Raw genomic sequence first — 6000 nt, 5'->3', positions numbered from 1 at the left:
AACTAACGTTTTTAGTGATAGTTCCAAGGAAAAGTGAGGAAGTGCATCCTTCCATTTATCTATCCTGGGAATGCTCAGACTTGCGCAAGCCCAGTGTGCATGTTTCTGCACATTTGTACATGAAAGAAAACTTGACGTCAGGGATGAAGAGGAACTGTGATTTGGGTCAGACTATTATGGGAAACGTGTAGATTTATCCAAAAGAATCCCAGGACAGACTGGAGGGTGGTCGGGAGACGCGTGATCCTGCAGTAGGAGAGTGGACCACGTCCTTATGAGACCGTCAGATATGTGAACACCAGGCCTGACTCAGTAAGATCCTAACCATGACCATTTCAGCTTTATGAAATAAATAACTATTGTATGGCATTAGTTAGTAAGTCAGTACTGTATATGTGTATGTGCCCACTTTAAACTATAAATATAAGCAACTTTTTTTTCTTGTTATTTTGTTTTGCTCACTTTCTCTGGGTCAGGGATGAGGTCCTGCCCCAAGTGGAGGAGTTTAAGTTTCATTCCCCTATGAACCAACTAAACCCAAGTTCATAAGTGATGAATGGAGGGAAGGACGGATTGGGAGATCGACGGGCGTCTGCAGCGATGCGGGCGTTGCGGCCTGTCGTGGTGAAGAGAGAGCTGAGCCAGAAGACAAAGCTCTGGATTTACCGGTCGATCTACGTTCCTACCCTCACCTCTGGTCACGAGCTTTGGGTGGAGACCAAAGAACAAGATCACGGACACAAGTGGCTAAAATGAGTTTTCTCCACGGGATGTCTGGGCTCTCCCTTAGAGATAGGGTGAGAAGCTCACATTGAGAGGAGCCAGTTGAGGTGGCTCAGGCATCTGGCTAGGATGCCTCCTGAGGTTTTCTGGGCATGTCCAACTAGTAGGAGACCTAAACGACAATGAAACACATGCTGGAGCGACTATGTCTCTCAGCTGGCCAGGGGACACTTTAGGATTCCCCCAGAGGTGCTTCTCCAAGTGGCTGGGGAGAGGGAGGTCCGGGACTCCCTGCTGCCCCCGCGACCCAACCTCGGATGAGTGGAAGAGAATGGATGGATGTCCTCATTCTTTGTTGTATAGCTGAGATTGTTGCATGGTTTCTTTACCTATCAATATAAAATAGAATAGAATGGAATAGAATAGAAATCCCACAGTGAGAAAATTCACTTGTTAAGGCAGCACTTATCTCTTATTAATTCTTAAGCTTTTAACATTATCTGTGCAAAATGACAACAACGTCAGCTTTAGTTAGTAATAGAAAAAAGAGTATGAGGTTTAATTTGTCCAACAGCAGCTGAATGAGATTCTCCGTGAGAGAATCCTGACAAACGCTCTCACTGTAATTATTACGTTCAAGATGGGAAAATGTTTGATTGATAAATTAATGAATAGTGCAGGTGAATTAATGATAAAAAGGTTAAAATCATTTATGTTTTGAAAACGTATCAGAGTGAGAAAAAACATTCTTTTATTTTTTATTGTTGAAAACTTTGAAAACAACCCAAAGCTTTTGTCAGGAGGCGGTAAACGCTGGTTTCTGGTACCAGTCAGCAACCTGCCCTTTTATGCCCAGCTACACTTTGTCCCTTTGTTGCCTCTCACTATGGGTTGGGTTTAGGTCTTGGAAAAGGCCAGTGGTTGGGATTTTCCCACCGCATCACAGAAAGTGTGCCCAACAGAAAACAACAGGCTAAATATTACGACATTGTGTGAATGAACTTTGAACAGACAAGTTCCAAAATAAACTGAACCATTAACCCTTCTAAAATCTGTATAATCACCTGGGAAATTAGTTCCTTTTAAAGTAAAAACCCATGACCTCATCACTGCTCGGGCATCAGGGCTGCTCTGTGACAGCAGGGCGACTTTCAAACCTGGGATTTTCAGTAACGTGAGGTAGAGGAGGAGAAAGATAACGAGGTAAAGAAAACAAGGGTGCAAAAAGCTGAAGTGCTATGCAAAAACTCTTTGCAGGATTCAAAGGTTTGTATTATGGTACTTTATCGTCAATGAAACCAGAAAAAGGAGCAGATTTACGATGACTGGCAGAGATCTCCTTCTCTTTCTGCAGGGATGTGGACCGGGTTTAAGATTTAAAACAAGGCAGTCAGGGGTTACACATTGTTTTTCTCCAGCCTATTCTTTATCCACCTTCATCCCTTCTCCTTTAAACCCTCCTCCTCCTCCTCCTCCTCCTCCTCCTCCCTCATCCAAAACATCTGGTTTCCATCTCTGCTGAGATTACAAACGTAAGCAGTGCATCAGCCATCACCTCCTGCAACCCCATCTTCTAATGTTGTGTTGATCATATCCTGGCAATCCGTTTGCTGGATGACTTGGTTTAGCAAAAGAGCTCTCACAATGGGGACGCGGCGTGGGGTGTAGAGCCACTTTTTGTTATTTTTCTAAATATTTAAAGGTATAAAACAATGTCTTGGAGGAGGTAGTGTGTGATGAGTAACAGAACACTGACCAGAGAAATGTCAAAGGTCAGGATGCAGGAGATTACGAGTGTGGGGGGTGTCACAGGTTAACAGGTAGCCCAGAGAGGATGAAAGGTAGGGCTGTAGTTTATGGGTGCTGCAGAGGGCACCGAGAGGGCATTGCTTCTATCTGATGTGTCTGTCTCGACTCTCAGCTGTGACCCCGATCCTCCCTTCTCCGGTGTGTGTCATCTGCTGTCTGACTCTTTCTTTGCACCTCAAACTCTTCATCTTGGTATTCGGGGTTGGAGTTTCTCGTCATCTCAGCAGAAAGTTCAAAATAAAAGTGATGCTCAAAGAAAAACATGTTTTTTTCTCAAATTTCACACGAGAAGTGGTCCATTTTAAAAGGGATTATAACAAGTCTGCATTTTCATGAACCTGGTATCCTTTTGATTGATGCTAAAAGCCTAGCATAACTAGCATTTGTAAACAGAAACACATTTGACAATAAATCATTCTGAGGTTACATTTGGAACCCATTTGGTGGTAAAATGGCCAATTCTTTCTATTCTCACCTCATTAAAACTCAATCAAACCTTTGACTGACTCCTTTAATAATTACTTCTATTCTATTTTATTTTATCCTTTGTACAATACAACAAATAGCATATTTTACTTCGTGGCATGTCTGAATAAGATTCCCTTTCTTCTGAAGCCCGCACACGGCCCAGAGACTTGGACACTTTATTGTGACAGCTCAGAGTTGGAGATCAGTCACTGGCTCAACAGCATCCGGCCTGGCGGCAGCCGTGGATGCAGACCCACAACCCTTCAGTCACAAGCAGACTCGGTAAGGAATACAACTAGATAGACACAAACGCATCAGAACAGGGAAATGCACCACAGACACTAAAAGAGCCAAACACAGGCTGAAGTCCTCAGTTTAGTTTGTGTTTCCATTGTAAACACTCTCCATTCACAGAGGCTCCATTTAGTCAACAGGCTCACAAAATCTGAAATATGGATGGACTCTGCAGTCTCACAGCTCAGAGTGAGTTATGCACATCTCTGCATCACAGTTTGTTTTTTATTTTATTTTATTTTATGCAGCTGCAGTGAAACACAACTGGCTGGCTGAACTAAATGCTTCTCTCAACACTCACACACACTGGTGATATGAATCTGTCTGTGGGGTAGTGTGCGTGTGTAATTGTGCAATTGTTTGTGTAAAAAGCCAGAAACAACTCAGACTCTTTTACTTCAGTATTCTAGAATAATGTTTCATATCAGCTAAAGGGACAAAACGCTGTTTTATTTGTAGAATTTACTTTTTCAGCCCTTTGATGCATGAATTATGAAATCTTCAATCATGATTTTTAACATTTTTTTCATTCATCTTTAGGTGTGAATGAAACAAATTTCATATTTACATATTTTTTGTAACATTCAATTTACAGATAATTTATTACACGTCCACCTCAGTGGACAGCGTGCGTTCTGAGCATGAAACATGTTGGCTTGGCTTACTGAAGTCCAAATGGAGGGGCTCAAATGCAATAAAGTCTTCAACCGCTGTGCTTAATAACAAAAATAAATAAATAAATAACAATTTTGAGTACCTGTCCACTGTAGTGACCATTATGCATCAAAGGGTTAAACAAAAGATTGAATGTGCACTACTGTGCTGAAGACGTTTGCACAGTAGTGCAATGTGCAAAAAATGCTGAATATTGTTTATAATGTGGATGGGATATAAAAACGAACATTTCATACTGTACATGCTTCCATCAGTAAAACTTGCTGTAATATTTTGTGCGGTAAATGTTCTTCGTCTAAATCTCAGGTCACCACATAGCAGCTGGAGAATGTGCGGACAGAGACGGAGGTTACTTCTTAACTGGGTCTGTTAATTCTTCTGTTTATGACCTCATTATAGCAGGAGAGGCTCCATTCCTTTAGCACGTCTGTAAGTTTGTACCACTGACGTTCTGAATACAGCACAGGCAGCATGGGTTCTTTCCTGGTCTTTAGGGGATGACTCCTGTTGAGTTTTGTGTGCTTTGTCACTCAAAGTGTTCCTAGCGTTTTAAAGACCATTTACCTTGTTGTTGTTGAATGCAGGCAGCTCGGTGTGTCTACTACAGGGTCAGGGCCAGATTAACTCTTCCAAAAAAGAGGACAGGAGATCTGTGCCCACCGATGACGTCACACTACGGCAACGCCACACAAACCACGTTGGGACCCTTTTTTCCAGGTGTAAGAGCTAAACTTAATATCAGATTCTGTCAACAAAAAGACTCTAAATCAGGGGTGTCAAACATGCGGCCCGCGGGCCGGATCCGGCCCGCAAGCGGGTTAAATCCGGCCCGCGAGATGGTTGTGTAAACTTTATTTTCATACTTTACAATGTAGAGTGAAAATAAACTTATCTTTGTGAGCAAGTTTTCTCTGTAATGAGTATAAATAAAACAAAGCTGCGCTCAAGGCTCACACAAGAACGTGAATCCCATCCTGAAGTTGGCCGCCACTCAGGATGTGACTTCTGATGTTGATGTGCTGGTGAAAGCTAAAAGATGTAAAGTAAAATGAGTCAAATATATTTTAAGTGCTGCATGAAACTGGTCTAGCCATGTGATCTGTAAGCTCTTTGAATCACTAAGGAATGTTTTTTTTATTTGTTGATTTATTTATTTGTTTTTTTATTTAAAAATTTCAAGTACACTTCAGGTGTTGTACTTGTACTACACTGTCCTCAGGCTCCAGCCTTGTTTTATATTGATTGTATTAAAACAAAGAAAACAATCTGAAGTTGTTTTTTTATTTACCGGTCCGGCCCACTTGGGACTAGATTTCCCTCAATGTGGCCCCTGAGCTAAAATGAGTTTGACACCCCTGGTCTAAATCAATTCATATGTAAATATTTCACATATTTACTGCAAAATCAATATTTTATGCTGCTTTAGTGCTGCAACAACGTTATATTAATAAGAAATTATTATTGTTTTACTACAGCATCGGTACGCTTCCTGTGCACAGATTATTAAGGATGCCTGTTTCAGCTGTGAGATTAGACGATAGGATCAATGAAAAAGAAAGTTGTCTCAGTCGCCATGGAAACTTTCAGAGAATCCACAAATAGTGGCTTTCAAATGGTTTTGTTACTTTTAGCAAGTTTAGAAAAGCAGCAGATGAGACAGCATGTCTGATTTATTTTTTCATCTGATAACACTAGAACATGTCCGTGATGTCTGAGGGGCTTTTATAAACACTGTATAACTAATACTCCTGGTCAGGGTAGGAATTACACTGAGGCTTCTGGGGAGCCCAGTAATGGGGGGTGGGGGGGTGGGGGGGGGGTGTTCTGTTTTGCCTTGGACCCCAGAATGCTTTGAAACGGCCCTGGGGGTGTGACTGAGTTTTGAAGGTGATCTGAACTCTATCAGATGTATAAATACTGCATGTGTATAACTTATTGTTTTATACAGGTAAAAACGTGTAGTGGAGATAAATCTCCCTACATTTTACTTTTCAACACTTTGCTTTGTTTTCTTGTTTTTATTGAACTATT

Source organism: Nothobranchius furzeri, chromosome 8 (assembly GCF_043380555.1).
Source record: "Nothobranchius furzeri strain GRZ-AD chromosome 8, NfurGRZ-RIMD1, whole genome shotgun sequence".
NCBI lineage: Eukaryota > Metazoa > Chordata > Actinopteri > Cyprinodontiformes > Nothobranchiidae > Nothobranchius > Nothobranchius furzeri.
The sequence above is the reverse complement of the archived record's forward strand: the minus strand, read 5'-3'. Positions refer to the sequence as shown.